This window comes from Hylobates moloch, unplaced genomic scaffold, assembly GCF_009828535.3.
Source record: "Hylobates moloch isolate HMO894 unplaced genomic scaffold, HMol_V3 SCAFFOLD_15, whole genome shotgun sequence".
NCBI classification, from domain to species: Eukaryota; Metazoa; Chordata; class Mammalia; order Primates; family Hylobatidae; genus Hylobates; species Hylobates moloch.
The window spans coordinates 2,107,297-2,122,188 of NW_026652290.1; the positions used below are offsets into that span (position 1 = coordinate 2,107,297).

A 14,892-nucleotide genomic window follows, 5' to 3' on the forward strand; every position below is an offset into this window, starting at 1 on the left:
CCGAGTCCTGCTCTGGGGTCAGTGGTGCTGTTTTTCCTGTGGCCTCAGCTCTGGATACTGTGGTGGCCTCTCCACCAAGGTTTCTGTCCTCCTTGCTGTGTAAACTCTTCCCCAGACAAGGTGACAGATGACAGCAGAAGTCAAGGAGCTGTGCACGCCTGCCTGTGAATGTCCGAGTGGCACAGCTCAGCTGCCTGGTGCTTCCGTTTGGGCCTGGCCCCTGCCTGCCGCTGGCACAGCACAGGGAAGACGTGTGCCCTCCTGGCTGCCTCTCCCCCTCCACACTCTCATCAGATCTCTGTGCCGCGCACTCTGGAGCAGGCCTCGGCGCTGCCCGTCTGCCCCAGGGGGTTTCCAGAGTGAGCTCAGGCATCTGCACCGGCTGCGCTGCGCTGGCTGTCGGAAGCAGCTCCCAGTTTCCTATCCAGCTGAGCCAGGCTGGGGGAGGAGTGGTGGGGACGTCTGCGCCTGCCCAAGTACAGGCTGACCTCGGCGGTGGTGGTGGCTGGGCAGGGACAGCTCTCAGGGCATGGGTGGCTTCACAGGGAAACCAAGCCTGCCTGGAACATCGTTTTGCCTCCCAGGAGACCTGGATGGGTGTAAAGAAAAACACACCTTCGGGGAAGTACAAAGCACCGCCGTGTCCACAGCCCCTCCCTCCTTCAGGAAATGTAAGCAAATGTATCCGGGCGCCCAGCTGGGATTGTTTGTGGTCCAAAAGCTACTGGAAGGCAGTTCCAGCCCCAGTGCCCAGCTCCTCCAGGAAAGTGGTTTCGGCCAAGTGGGCAGCGCAGGAGGTGGGCCAGAGACACTGGAGTGTGAGGGGAACCTTGTGACCAGCAGAAAAGGATGCAGGAGGATTCCAAACTTCAGGAGCTGGGCCAAGGTCCAGGGGCTGCCGGGCACAGTCGTCCATGTGTGTGCTCAGTAGGATGGGTTCACTTAATTAGTCTGTGCCTCAGTTTCCCCAGCTGCACACTAACAGTAATCTACCTGGAGAGTCGTGTGAAGTGAGGACTCCCATGGTGAAGGTGTGCAGCCTTCAGTGCAGTGCCCGGCCATGGCAGGAGCAGTGAGGGGAGCCATCGTGATAATGGTGTTAGGGTGGCTTCAGGTAGGGGCGTGGCTGCCGGTCCATGAGACAGACTTGGGAGATGGCCAGGGCCCTGCCTCATGGGCTGTCAAGGACTAGATGGGAACACGCATACGGAGCAGTGGCACTGTTGTTATTGTTATTCTGTAGGAGTGGCTGTGTCTGGTTGGGGGACCTCAGTGCCTTGGTGGCCAAGGGAAGCGAGGGTGGGTTTCCATCTGGGCATGAACTGCTGACCTCTGCCCGGGGGTTTTCCTGGCCTGCCAGTGTGTGTGTGTGTGTGTGGGGGGGGGGGGGGCAGGTCATGGAGTTGGTGCCCCTCAGCTGTGCTTTCCCTGGCGTAGGTTCCTGGGGCTGGGAGCAGGGTAAAGCTGCCTCAAGTCTTGGTTTTCTCCTCTGCCTCACCCGTGTGGCCCTCAACCCTGTGCCAGCAGGTGGTGCGGGGTGGCTTCCTGCCCTGGTCTCTGGCAAGAAACCCTTTTCCCTCTCCCAGTGGGTCTCCCCAGGTTGTCAGCTCCATGTAGCCATAAGAAGATCTGGGGCCAGGCATGGTGGCTCACACCTGTAATCCCAGCACTTTGGGAGGCTGAAGCAGGCAGTCACAAGGTCAGGAGATCGGGACCATCCTGGCTAACACGGTGAAACCCCATCTCTACTAAAAATACAAAAAAATTAGCCGGGTGTGGTGGCGTGCACCTGTAGTCCCAGCTGCTCAGGAGGCTGAGGCAGGAGAATCGCTTGAACCCAGAAGGCGGAGCTTGCAGTGAGCCGAACTCACACCACTGCACTCCAGCCTGGGCAGCAGAGCGAGACTCCGTCTCAAAAAAAAAGAAAAAAAAAGAGATCTGGAACAGGAGGGTTGAGGATCTGCTGTGGGGTTTGGAGTGTGAACAGGACTTTGAACCCTGGCCCAAGCCTCTTTTGACCTTGCCAGCCCGTGAGGATGACAGCCGCCTCTCCCCCTCAGCCTCAACTAAATGCGATCATGTTTGTAAAAGTCCTTTGCAAGCCAAGCAGTGCTGCCCAGGCAGTTAGGTGCTGTCCCTTCTTCATGAATCAAAGGCCTTTGCACACGGGACTCACTCCAGCACCCCAAACACTCAGAGTCCTCACCCATTCTTTTTCCCCTGCCCCTCACCAGTTCCAGGGTGGCAGGAGGCTGCAGGGTGTGGAGGTTAAGAGCACGGGGACCCTGGCTGGGGTTGTAGCCCCACCACTCCCTAACTGTGGGACCTTGGACAGGTGACTTCATCTCTCTGAGCCTCAGTTTCCCCACCTGTTGAATAGAGATCTGTCCCCTGTGGGGCTCATGGCTCAGATAGAGACTAAGTGAGCGATGGTGGCAGAGCTCAGCCAGGAATAAAAGAAGCTTCCAACTGGGCGTTGGGTGTGTGCCAGGCACTGTACATTCATATCTGCTGTCATCTTCCCTGGCTCCCTCCGTGGTGGGGCGTCACTCCATCTCACAGCAGAGGAGACAGGCTCTGCAGCACCCACTTGCCCAAAGTCTCCCCGCAGGTAGGTGGCCAAGGCAGGTTTGAGTCCTATCTCTGGCCCCTTATCCCTCCTCATTCCTCAGCAAGAGAGCTCCACGCTGCCCCAGAGCAAGGTGCGGGCCATGAGCAGGTGGCTTTGCAGGCCTGCTTGGGATGAGCAACCTGGTGGGCTGGTGTCCAAGTGTCCTGAAACCCTGGCAGCCACTGGGGCTAGGGCCAGCCTCTTCCCCGGGAAGCAGGGAGCCCCAGGGCAAAGTTCTCGAAATCAGGTTTATTAGTTCCTTAATGACTGTTTACAAGCCCAGAAGTGTCTGCCTGGCATTTTCCCTCCCTGCTGAGGGGCTCCATGCAGCCAGAGGCAGAACTGGGCCTCCAGAAGCGCTCTGGCTCTGAGTGTGTTGAGGTGAGGGCCCAGGGACACTGTCAGCTCCCTGGGCTCTGCATGCTCACACCCAGCCAGTCCAGGCCTATTTCTGGCTGGGTGACGCTGGGCAAGGTGCTTACCTCTCTGTACAATAGGTGAGACCTTGTACCTTAGCTGAGCTGTTGCTGGGGTGAGCCCTCGTTCATGGTGACAAAGTCACATAGATCTTAGACCCTGGGAGGATACTAGCATCTTATGCCTACACAAACAGAGGCTCAGAGGTGTTAAGTGGCTTGCCCAAGATCGCACAGCGGTTAGAGATGGGCCTATGACCCTGTCTTCTGCCATCAGGCCAGATTTTCAGTCTGGAGGCAGGTGGAAATCGGGTGGGCTCCTACTTTATAAGCACAGGACAGAGCCCTGTCTGTGTACATGGGACAGTCACAAATGGAAATGGCCTGGTCACACCTCAGTGTCAAAGAGCCTCCAGCAGGAGTGAAAGGGACCTCTCACACAGACCCCAGGCTGCAACCCATCCTGCCCCAACCGCTGGGCTTGTGCTGGACCGCCGCTGCTTCCAAGGGCCGGTGAAAACCCGGCTGCTGGGACGCAGAGAGGCGGACTTTCATGAACGTTTGCAGCAAAGGGCAGTTCCCACAGAGCCTGCGTTGCTGTGGCACCGTGTGGTGCACACCCCACCCTGGAAACCCTCCAGTGTCCTGGTGTCTGACCCCAAATGGACAGGGCCTTTTGGGCCCCTGGGGCCACTTCTGACTCCTCCCCTTCACAACGATGCTGAGGGAGCAGGAGAACTGGGGTCCGGCTGCTGTGCGTGCCCCCTTCCCTTCATTGCCCCAAAGCCTGCAGTCCAGCCCCAGGCTCGGGAGCTGCTGCTTCTTCCCTGGGATGTGGAAGGCACCTGCATCCCTGCCCAGCTGCTGCCACTTGCCGGCCTCCATCAGCAGCTTTGTTTTGTTTTGTTTGTGTGTTTTTTGAGATGGAGTCTTGCTCTGTTGCCCAGGCTGGAGTGCAGTGGCGTGATCTCGGCTCACTTCAACCTCCGCCTCCCAGGTTCAAGCGATTCTCCTGCCTCAGCCTCCTGAGTAGCTGGGATTACAGGCACCCGCCACCACGCCTGGCTAATTTTTGTATTTTTAGTAGAGATGGGGTTTCACCATGTTGGCCAGGATGGTCTAGAACTCCTGACCTCGGGTGATCTGCCCACATCAGCCTCCCAAAGTGCTGGGATTACAGGTGTGAGCCACTGTGCCCAGCCTCCACCAGCAGCTTTTGAAATCCAGAAATTTCCAGGGGAGGGCACCGTGGTGGGTGGGGCCCAGCGCTGTGTCCAGCTCAAGAGGCCTGGCTGCACTGCCACCTCCTTTGATGCCCACCCCTGTGTCTTGCCAGCAGCTGCTGCACCTTGGGCTTTGGGGATGCAGGGCTCCAGCACCCACAGCTCAGCCTGCTTCCTGGACCAGGAACCCCAGCAGAGGAGGGGGCATTTGTATCTCTGCCATCCCTGCTGGCAACTGGTCCTGAGAAAGCCCAGATGGTGGGTGCAGAGGGGGCGTCAGGGGCTGCACCACCCTAAGAACATGACCTGTCACCCCCCCAGCCCCCCGCAACACACACACACAGGTTCACACCTCACACCCTGATCTTGGCGGCTCCCTGGAGCGCAGCGCCCGCTTCCCGTGTCTGTGGTTGGCTTATGACGCCCCAGCCACTCTAACGGGGTTAAGGGGAGCCCAGAGCCTGGGGCCTGATAGGAAAAAGCCCAGAGAAGTCAGGGGATGGTCAAGCCCCTGAACCTGCCCCTGGGGGTTCTTGATCTTCTGAACTGAGTTTGAGGCAAGCCCTGGAGGGGTGAGGAGGAGAAAGAAACAGCTCTCTGGACCAGGACCCGCTGTTCGTGGGATGTGTGGGGAGGTGTGTGAACCCACAGGCCGTTTTGTTTCTTTCCATCAGCGGCTGTGGGCTGAAGCGTGTACCGGCGGAGTGGGTTGAGATCGTGTCTGCGCCCACTTGCCACCAGCTCCGGCCTCTGGGGAGGTGGTGCTGAGAGGGAGGGAGAGCGGCTCCTGTTTGGCGCCTGGAGACAGACAGCTGGGTGTCCCACCCTCAGAGTCCCCAGCCCCCTCTCCCCTCTGCTAACTGCCGGTGGAGCTCACGCCGCAGCTCATGCCACACCTGCCCTCCTGTTTTGCCTCTCATGACTCTCCCCAAATGCTGCCCCCAGCCCCCAGCCAGCCTTCTTGCCACTTTCCTGCCCTTTACTCTTGCCCCTTCTACCTCTTGCCAGGGCAAGGAAGTATGCAGGGCAGCGTCTCTGGCTACGTGAGGCCCAGCTTGGGAATGCATGGGGAGGTGTGAGGACAGCTGTGCCATGAGCTGTCCTTCCGGGCCTCTGGGGCTGGAGAAACCCCGGGGTCAGCAGAACCACGGGTTTTGCTGGGGATTGCACAGTGGGTGAGGCCCAGCTTCCTCTTTGCAGCTTTCTAAAAATGCCCTGGTTCCCAGCAGGGCCACAGGCAGGGAAAATGAGTTTCAGTTTCTGTGGCAGGGAAGCTGGGGAGAGAAGCAGTTTCCTCGTCCCCAGCCCTCACCCTAGCATCCTGTGATTCAGCCGAGAAGACGTGGCCCCAAGCCTCCCACCGCCCTCCTTCTGTCCTGACTGCCCACTCCCAGGGACACCAGGTGACTCGCCTCGCCCACCCGCAGCTCCGGAGCCAGGCTGGAAGCAGCTTCCCGCCCAGGGGGTGGTTTCTCCACATCCTCTCTTCAGGCGGCTTGAGCCCCCTAAACTTCCTGGTCATATCCAATGGCTAATAATGGTCTCCCTCTTTTCTGTCTGGAGGGGAGGGGGCCGCTTACTTCTTATCCATTTCTGGCCCCTCGCAGACTCAGCCCTTGCATCAAGCCTCTGCCTGTTTCCCTGTGGGCTGCACCTGCCACGCTCTCCCTGCCCTGCCCCATAAAGCCCATAGAGCCCAGGGTTTGTGGGGACTGCACCCTTCATTAGCAAGACTCGGCGCCTCTAGAAACCCACTTGTGTGGGGGTGGGGAGTGCAGGGAGATTGGTGGCACCAAGTGGAGAGAGAGAGGGAACTGCACCTGGGGGAGCTGGGAGGGGCAGTAGGCTCGGCCCGCGTGGAGGAGTGTGGCTTGTACAGTCCGCATGATGGGGGACCCTTGCACCCTGCCTGGGCTGGCTGGTGGAGCTCTGTTGGGGACCTCCCTGGGGGTGGCCTTGCTTACCCAGCTGTGCGGGACAGGCTTGGTTGGGAGTGCCCGGCCCCACCCTTTGTGGGGAAACCGGATTCTCTGGGCAGCAGTGGTAAATAGTGTCTGAGTCTGCGTTTCGTTGGATGTGTCTGAGGTCCGCTGCTGCTAGCTGGGTTATGCTATCTCCAAAGCTATCTGCAGTGGGGGAGGCCCTGCGTCTGGGCAGGGGAGGGTGCAGAGGCCTTAACCCATGGGACCTGGGAGTGATCTGAACTCTGCACTTCACTTATTCTCAGGATTTCCCCTGCCCCACCCTAAAGGTGGAGGAAATAGAGTCTGTCCCACCCTAAGCCCCAGCCCTTTCCCCACGTCCCTTTGGCATCTCCCGGCTGGGCTGGGGCTGAAGGCCCTTCTCTGGGGTTGGCCACAGTGAGGCCAGGATCTGGCTGGGTAGGTGGCAGTGTTCCGCCTGTGGGCTGGGTGCGGAGGCGGGCCCGGGGGTCTTAGAGAGAGAGCGGTGGATGTGACTGCGGGCCGGGAGGAAGCCTGGTCCCAGGATGTCACCATTTCCCCTGCAGTGAGCAAGCATTTCTAGGGCTCCGAGATAAGTGCTGGGTGGGCAGCTCCAGCTCTCCAGCACTTTTTTCTCTCTGGTTCCTGCCATCTGGACTTGAGCCATGCTGAAGGCCAGAGTGGGTCCGACAGTCCCCACTCCTTTCCCCGCTGAGCCCCAAGGAAGGGGCTGGGCTTTTGCACCCCCACCCCAACTTCTGCACGAGTTGGAGGCAGTTGATCTCAATGGTGGAAAGTGGCTGGTGCAAAGTCATGCTTTCATACTCCATGTTTAGGCTTCATGGGTGTCAAAGCTGGGCCGTGACCTCGTCGCATTCCCTCAGAGAAGGGAACTGAGGCCAGAGGGTGGAGCTGCTCTCAGGCCGCTGCCCAGGCCTCTTGTGCTCTGCGGTTCAGATGGCACTCCCGTTGCCAGGCCCCTGCCCAGGAAGACATGCCCACGCGCCCTGGCCCTGTCTCTGCTGTCTGGTGTCAGGCCACCTCTCTTCGGGACCCCCCCACCACCGATTGCCCTGGGGCTGGCCAAGCTCTCCTCTCCCTCAATGTTGGGTTTTGGGAGCCTCTCTCATCAGGAGGTTGGCACCGATGCCAGCCATGCAGCAGATCCTGGGCGGGGGTCTCGGCTGGGATGGCCTGGCCTTGGGACGGGGAGGCTGGCTGGGCAGAGCCCCAGAACCAAAAGCGGTGCCTGTGGGGAGTCTAGTGGGGAGGTCCACTGGACACTTGTCCTGGCACAGCATGCAGCGTCCTCCACCCTGGCCCTGCCGTGGGTGCGGAGCCAGCCGGGCAGGAGCTCTCAGTGGAGCCCTCCAAAGGGGGCTGCTTCCTGGACCAGCTGCAGGATGGGGGAAACCACTTCTGCCCAGGGCTGACATGGACTGACTGACCACCCCCAGCCCCACCCTCTCACTTGTTTCCCATTCAGTTAGCCATCGATGAGGGCTCACTGGGTGCAGGATCCTGGGCTGCCCGGGGTTGGGTAGGAGACTCCTACACGTTGATAAATCCGCGAGATGCTGGAGAGAGCAGGCAATAAAGTGATTCTCTCTGGAGGTGACATTTTACTTTCCTAGTAGGGCTTGGCCAAGCAGGCAAGGTGGAGCCTGGTGTGTCAGGTGCAGTGCTTCAGATGAGAGGAGGTGAGAGCTTGGGGATGGCACAGGGATGTGGTTTGTCTGGTGAGGGTGTGACAGGGAGGGCAGGCCTGAAGGGACCTCCAGGGAGGTGTGATCAGATCTGGGTTCCAGAAAGATCCTACCTGCTTGGCGACCTTAACTGAGCTGGAGTCTGGAGGCCCCACCCTTGCACCTGGCTGCTTCCACTGCTTGCCTGCCATCCCCCAGTGCCAGTTCCCCAGGGCGGTGCCCTCCCCATGCCCTCTTGGTGTACCCTGGTCCCAAAGGAGGCCAAGCTATGAACTTTTCTTGCAGAGGCCCCAGGTGAGGCTGTTGTCTTGGAGCTGTCCCCAGAGCAGGCTCAGGACGAGGGGACCTACCCACAGCTTCAACTGACTGGGGTCCCGGTGTGGCTGCCAGGGCTCCTTGGCACCAACCCAGCCCAGTGGGTTGATCTCTGAGGACCTCGTCATACTCGGCCGGGCAGTCTGCCCTGGGGGGTGGGGTCAGGACCCCCCAGCACTTGGGGATGGAAAGAGGTGAAGCTAGCGCTGCTGGACTAGCCTTAAAGAAGCGGGAGACATCCTAGCTCCGCCTCAAGATTTCTCCTCTGCACCCAGCATTCTGCTCCCCAAATGTCCCAAATATTCAGGGGGTCAAGGAACATTGCTCAATGGAATCAATGGGGAGCGTGGGCTACTCCCCAGCCTCTGGTTTGCCCCATAGCAGCCCCTTAGGCACCTCTGGGGACCCCCAGGCCTCTGAGGAGCTTGATTTGGAAAGCGCTGGAATGCTGGACCAAGTTCCCTCTCTGGATCCCTGAGAGGGGGTCTTCTAGCCCCAGTCTTAGGGCAAGAGGGAGCCCGTCCCCTAGGAGCCCCCAGGCCCTGGAGCCAGACATCGGGCGTCCTAGCTACACCCTTTCCTGGCTATGTGAGCTTGAGCAAGTTACTGAACCCCTCTGAGCCTCCATTCACCATCTACAGAATGGAAGAGACGCTAATGTCTCCCTGGCAGGTGTTTTGAAGGGTAATGTGTGTGGAGGGCCAAACAAGGCCCGGCACAGTTAAGGACTTAATCCTGCCCGGCCTCGGGAGGGCTTCCGGCATCTTGGGGTTCCCCTCAAAGGAGGGCCTGGGCAGGACTTCTTAAAAACAAACAGGTTGCTGGGCGCGGTGGCTCATGCCTGTAATCCCAGCACTTTGGGAGGCTGAGGCAGGCGGATCATGAGGTCAGGGAATCGAGACCATCCTGGCTAACACGGTGAAACCCCGTCTCTACTAAAAATACAAAAAGTTAGCAGGGCGCGGTGGCGGGCGCCTGTAGTCCCAGCTCCTCCGGAGGCTGAGGCAGGAGAATGGTGTGAACCCGGGAGGCGGAGCTTGAAGTGAGCTGAGATCGTGCCACTGCGCTCCAGCCTGGGTGACAGAGCAAGACTCCATCTCAAAAAAAAACAGGAATGCCCCTGGGTTTCGTGCTTTAAAATGGTTGATTTTATGTTGTGTGGCTTTTAAGTTCAATAAATTACCAATCAAAGCAACAAAACACTTCCAGATCATTTGAACTTTGCCTTAAGTATCAGAAGGCAGCTAGTAATTCCTAGACTTTGAATGTTAAATATGTGGAGTTCTTTTGTTTTGTTTTGTTTTGAGACGGAGTCTTGCTCTGTCACCCAGGCTGGAGTGCAGTGGCGCGATCTCAGCTCACTGCAACCTCCACCTCCCGGGTTCAAGTAATTCTCCTGCCTCAGCCTCCCGAGTAGCTAGGATTACAGGCATGTGCCACTACACCCAGCTAATTATTTTGTTGTTTTTGTTTTTGGTTTTGAGACAGAGTCTCGCACTGTCGTCTGGGCTGAAGTGCAATGGCGCGATCTCGGCTCACTGCAACCTCCGCCTCCCATGTTTAAGTGATTCTCCTGCCTCAGCCTCCTGAGTAGCTGGGATTACAGGCGCCCACCACCACACCTGGCTACTTTTTTGTATTTTTAGTAGAGATGGGGTTTCACTATGTTGACCAGACTGGTCTCGAACTCCTGATCTTGTGATCCACCCTCAGCCTCCCAAAGTGCTGGGATTACAGGCGTGAGCCACTGACCCAGCCCCGGCTAATTTTTGTATTCTTAGTGGAGACGGGGTTTCACTATGTTGGCCAGGCTGGTCTCGAACTCTTGACCTCATGATTCCCCCACCTTGGCCTCCCAAAGTGCTGGGATTACAGACGTGGCCCCTGCACCTGGCCCAAAAATATGTGGTTTTGTTTGTTTGTTTTTTGAGACAGAGTCTCCCTCTGTCACCCAGGCTGGAGTATAATGGCACAATCTCGGCTCATTGCAACCTCCACCTCCCAGGTTCAAGCAATTCTCCTGCCTCAACCTCCCGAGTAGCTGGGACTAAAGGCGTGCACCACCACGCCCAGCTAATTTTTGTATTTTTAGTAGAGATGGGTTTTTACCATGTTGGTCAGGCTGATCTCGAACTCCTGACCTCAGGTGATCCACCTGCCTCAGCCTCCCAAAGTGCTGGGATTACAGGTGTGAGCTACTGCACCTGGCCGAAAGTTAAATGTTTCTGTACTGTTCAAGAAATCTTGAGAAAAATAACAGGGGCCATCTTGACTTTAATGTCCTGCTCCAATCAGGTTCCCAGACCAGAGGACTGTTGTTAGGTGATTGGCTGTAAACACCCTGAGGCCAGTGCCCCTCGCTGCTTGGCACTCGGAGATGCCTGATTAGCACCTTTAATCCCTTACCAGTGAGGCAGGTGAAATTGGCCCCATTTTACAGATGGGGAGACTGAGGTGGGGAAGGTTAAAGCACTCAGTGGTGGGCATGCCCCCTGGAGCCGGCCCTCCTTTCTTCCAGCTGCGAGTACCCAGGAAGCTGCACTGTGTGGCCTGGAGCCGTCTATCTGTCCTTCCAGCCACCTGTCTGTCCGACCACCCTTCCACAGACTGAGGCTTGACGCCGGAGCAACTGTACAGAGCAAGGAGAAGACAAGAACATGCTCTAAAGCCCTTCACAGCAAGACCCAGGAAGTCGCGAGCAAACTCAGACTCGAAGGTAGGAAGCTGGGCGGCCGGGTGGCTGGACCCAGGGCACTGGCTGCTGTGCCCACGTCCAAATACCTCCTGCGGGGCCCGTGCTCTCTGTCTGAACAGCGGTGGACAGTGAATGAAGAAAGTCAATTCAGGGAGCGAAAGGGAAGAATAAGGGCAGGGAAGGGACGGGTGCGGTGGCTCACGCCTGTAATCCCAGCATTTTGGGAGGCCGAGGTGAGTGGATCACCTGAGGTCAGGAGTTCGAGACTGGCCTGGCCAACATGGCAAAACCCCATCTCTACTAAAAATACAAAAAAAATTAGCTGGGCGTGGTGGCGTGCGCCTGTAGTCCCAGCTACTTGGGAGGCTGAGGCAGGAGAATCACTCGAACCTGGGAGGCAGAGGTTGCAGTGAGCCGAGATCATGCCACTGCACTCCAGCCTGGGCTACAGAGTGAGACTCTGTCTCAAAAAAAAAAAAAAAAAAAATTGCCAGCACGCTGGCTCACACCTGTAATCCGAGCACTTTGTTGGATTTGAGCCAGCCTGACCAACATGAGAAACCGGTCTCTATAAAAGGTGGTGCATGCCTGTAATCTCAGCTACTCGGGAGGCTGAGGCAGGAGAATTGCTTGAACCCAGAAGGCGGAAGCTGCAGTGAACCAAGATCGTGCCATTGCACTCCAGCCTGGGCAAGAAGAACGAAACTCTGTCTCAAAAAAAAAAAGAAGGCAGGAAGGGAGGTGGGACCGGCACTGCTCAAGGTGGGGCAGGAGGGCACTTGAACCGCAACCAGGAGGCTGAGAAGAGCCAGCCCCTCCTCTGTGTGATGGTCTGGGACAGAGTGACTGGCTTGGACAGAGGCCCAACATTATGGAGCACCTGCTTCATTGAGAGAGAATTCATTCACACACCAGTCGATTCACCCATTTAAAGTGTACCATCAGTGTTTTTATTTATTTATTTGTATTTTGAGACAGGGTCTCACTCTGTTACCCAGGCTGGAGTGCAGTGGCGCGATCACGGCTCACTGCAGCCTCAACCTTCCTAGCTCAAGTCATCCTTCTGCTTCAGCCTCCTGAGTAGCTGGGACTATACACATGCACCACCTTATCTGGCTAATTTTTTAATTTTTTTGTACAGATGGGATCTCACTATGTTGCTCAGGCTGGTCTTGAACTTCTGGGTTCAAGTGATCTTCCTGCTTCAATCTCTCAAATTGCTGGGATTACAGGCATGAACCACCGCTCCCAACCTTCAGTGGTTTTGATATATTCACAGAGGCTGGGCACGGTGGCTCACACCTGTAATCTCAGCACTTTGAGAGGCTGAAGCAAACTTGAGGTCAGGAGTTCGAGACTAGCCTAGCCAACATGGTGAAACCCCATCTCTACTAAAGATACAAAAATTACCCAGGCGTGGTGGCTTGCGCCTGTAGTCCCAGCTACTTGGGAGGCTGAGGCAGGAGAATTGCTTCAACCCGGGAAGCAGAGGTTGGCAATGAGCCAAAATCGCACCACTGTGCTCTAGCCTGGGTGACAGAGCAAGATTCTGTCTCAAAAAATATGTGTGTGTGTGTGTGTGTGTGTGTGTGTGTGTGTGTGTGTGTGTACATATATATACATATTCACAGAATCGTGCCACCATCACCACAGTTATAGATTGCTTTCATCACCCCCTAAAGAAAGCCTGCGCCCTTTAGCTGTCACCCCCCACCCAGTCCCCACCTTCCCAGTCCTAAGAACCACTACCCTGCTTCTGTCTGTAGATTTCCCTGTTCTATTCTGGGCTTTCATATGAATGGACTCATGCAGAGGTGGCCATCGTGACTGGCCCCTGTCCCTGGACACAATGTTCTCAAAGCTCGTCCATGTTGTAGCTTTGTTAGGACTTCCTTCCTTTCGTGGCTGAAGGATGCTCCATTGTGTGGCTCAACCACATGTTATATTTGTGTCTACATCTGCTGACGGGCGCTTGTGCTGTTTCCCTGCTCGGTCTCTGCAGAGCCGTGCTGCCGGGCACTTCCTGTCCAGGTTTCTGTGTGGACACAGTGCTTCAGTGTGTGGAGCCATCTGCTCATTTTTTTGTTGTTGTTTGAGACGGAGTCTCACTCTGTCGCCCAGGCTGGAGTGCAGTGGCGAGATCTCGGCTCACTGTAACTGCCCCCCCTGTCCCGGGTTCAAGCGATTCTCCTGCCTCAGTCTCCTGAATAGCTGGGACTACAGGTGCCCACCACAACACCCAGCTTTTTTTTTTTTTTTTTTCTTTTTGAGGCAGAGTTTTGCTGTTGTTGCCCAGGCTGGAGTACAATGGCAAGATTTCGGCTCACCGCTAACTCCGCCTCCCAGGTTCAAGCGATTCTCCTGCCTCAGCCTCCCAAGTAGCTGGGATTACAGGGATGCGCCACCACACCTGGCTGTTTTTTTTGTTTGTTTTTAGTAGAGATAGGCTTTCTCCATGTTGGTCAGGCTGGTCTCGAACTCCCGACCTCAGGTGATCCACCCACCTCAGCCTCCCAAAATGCTGAGATTACAGGCATGAGCCACTGTGCCCGGTGACATCATCCACTCATTTGCTCCTCTAGACGCTTCTCTGGGGAGGAACCGTTACTCTGCCCCTTATACGGGTCAGGACTTGGGTGATGAGCTGTCGGGTGACTCACCCAACAGCAAATGCAAGACCATGGGCCCAGTACGTGCCACCGGCTCCATTGCTTTCGATCACGAACCTCACCCCCGGCAGAGCTTGGCGAGTTTGAGACAATGAGGGGCCCAGAAAGCTGGGTCAGGGGTAAGCAAGGGCACAGAAAGAGACGAAGAGAAGGCCTGGAAGTCCCAGTGAGACGTTTGGACTTTGGGTGAGAACAGGAAATCCTGGGAGAGAGTTGAGCAGGGAAGTGACAGGTGTGATCTGTGCTTTTGGGAGGTGACCTCAGCTGCGGTGCAGAGAATGATCAGTGTCAGGGGGCTTGAGGCAGCAGGTAGAGGAATTGAGAGAATGGAGTGAGCCTCCAGGTCAGGAGATGGCAGAGGTGAGGTAGAGATGGAGGAGGAGGACAGGTTCAGATTCCACATGGCTGCTGTCTCGCCGACCCGTGCATCCCACGCCTCAGCCCACACACGCCCTTGGCTGAAGGCTCCCAGGGGAGATGGGTATGGAGTCCCTGGCTTCGTACAAGGTGAAGAAAAACAAAACTTGCCCAGGAACCTTGGGATGTGAAGGAGAGGAAACAGCTGGGGGGTTTTATTTTTATTTTTATTATATTTTTGAGACAAAGTTTCGCTCTTGTTGCCCAGGCTGGAGTGCAATGGTGCAATCTCGGCTCACAGCAACCTCTGCCTCCCGGGTTCAAGCAATTCTCCCACCTCAGCCTCCCGAGTAGCTGGGATTACAGACATGCGCCACCACACCCAGCTAATTTTTTGTATTTTTAGTAGAGATGGGGTTTCTCCGTATTGGTCAGGCTGGTCTCGAACTCCTGACCTCAGGTGATCTGCCCACCTCGGCCTCCCAAAGTGCTGGGATTACAGGCGTGAGCCACCACGCCCGGCCATAGCTAGGGGTTTTAACAAGAAGACGGTCATGGGGCAGAGCAAGAGATGAAACGAAGAGAATGAAACAGGCAGAGGGTGTTAATTCTGGCGGAGTCAGAGGGGAATTGGGGACTGCCGGCACATGCACAGGAAAGCCCCAGATGGGGTACTGGGCAACAGCCACTGAAATTCGGGATGTACTTACCCTTCAACCCAGCCATTCTGCTTCCAGAACTTGGTCTTGTTAATACCTAAACAAGCACGCGCGGTGTATGCAAGGGTGTTAGTTGCAACATCAGACCCATTTCTCAAATTCCGGAAACATCCTAAATAACCAGCAATCGGGACTTAAGTAAATCTTGGTGCATTCCCCTCTATGAAAGCTTTGCATTCATCAGAAAAGACAAGAGGCCTAGGACCAGGGGTAGTGGCTCACACCTGTAATCCCAGCA

General features: G+C 56.6%; 1 protein-coding gene across 6 annotated transcripts in view; it reads left to right on the top strand.

The window, feature by feature from the left end:
• RHBDF2 (rhomboid 5 homolog 2) overlaps positions 1 to 14,892 on the top strand; it is a 36,900-nt gene that overhangs the window by 2,868 nt on the left and 19,140 nt on the right. For 4 of the 6 annotated variants that reach the window (XR_009210152.1, XM_032179079.2, XM_032179082.2 and 1 more), the window contains exon 2: positions 10,733 to 10,930. The gene's annotated coding sequence lies outside the window, so the exon portion shown is untranslated. Of the gene's footprint in view, positions 1 to 5,513; positions 5,654 to 7,865; positions 7,894 to 10,732; positions 10,931 to 14,892 lie in introns of those variants that run through there. The other 2 variants (XM_032179083.2, XM_058429166.1) reach the window with 2 other exon arrangements.